General features: G+C 43.2%; 1 protein-coding gene across 3 annotated transcripts in view; it reads left to right on the top strand.

The window, feature by feature from the left end:
* The window catches only part of LIN52 (lin-52 DREAM MuvB core complex component), a 95767-nt gene that overhangs the window by 36722 nt on the left and 58577 nt on the right, over window positions 1-468 (top strand). The gene's annotated exons all lie outside the window — the stretch shown is intronic.

Here is a 468-nt window from a genome sequence, read left to right as displayed (position 1 = left end):
AGTGCTCCTATCATTGCACACCTTCATTGGGATTAATGCTGAATGAGAGGAAAGTGTGTCTTCTTCTGAGTTACCTTTCCTGTTCTAAACTGCAGAGAGTTCCTTGTATGCTGTAATAGGGTCCACTAGACTAAAAGAGAAGGGTGCCACTTGTTGGTCACCACTCCTTGTATTACGCATGCATTTCAGTGCAGGTCTTTCTGTTAACTTTGGGTGTTTATAGAACGCCCCCCCCTTGCTATGTTAACTGTGTGTGGTCTCTCAAATAAGTGTAGAGTTGGCTCTAATAAGATGTGACCAACGTGAATCAGTTGCATGATCAGTGGAAGACCTAGTAATTCAACCGTCAACCATGGAAAATTGTATAGTCCAGCATCTACATACATACATTAGCCTGCCTGAGGCTTATAAAGTACTGTACTCTGACATGAATCCTGCCAAGATCCAAAATAAGGACTCTCACCCCCC

Source organism: Gavialis gangeticus, unplaced genomic scaffold (assembly GCF_001723915.1).
Source record: "Gavialis gangeticus isolate Ggan-Ray unplaced genomic scaffold, GavGan_comp1, whole genome shotgun sequence".
Classification (NCBI taxonomy): Eukaryota; Metazoa; Chordata; order Crocodylia; family Gavialidae; genus Gavialis; species Gavialis gangeticus.
This window is presented reverse-complemented; position numbering and strand designations above follow the sequence as displayed.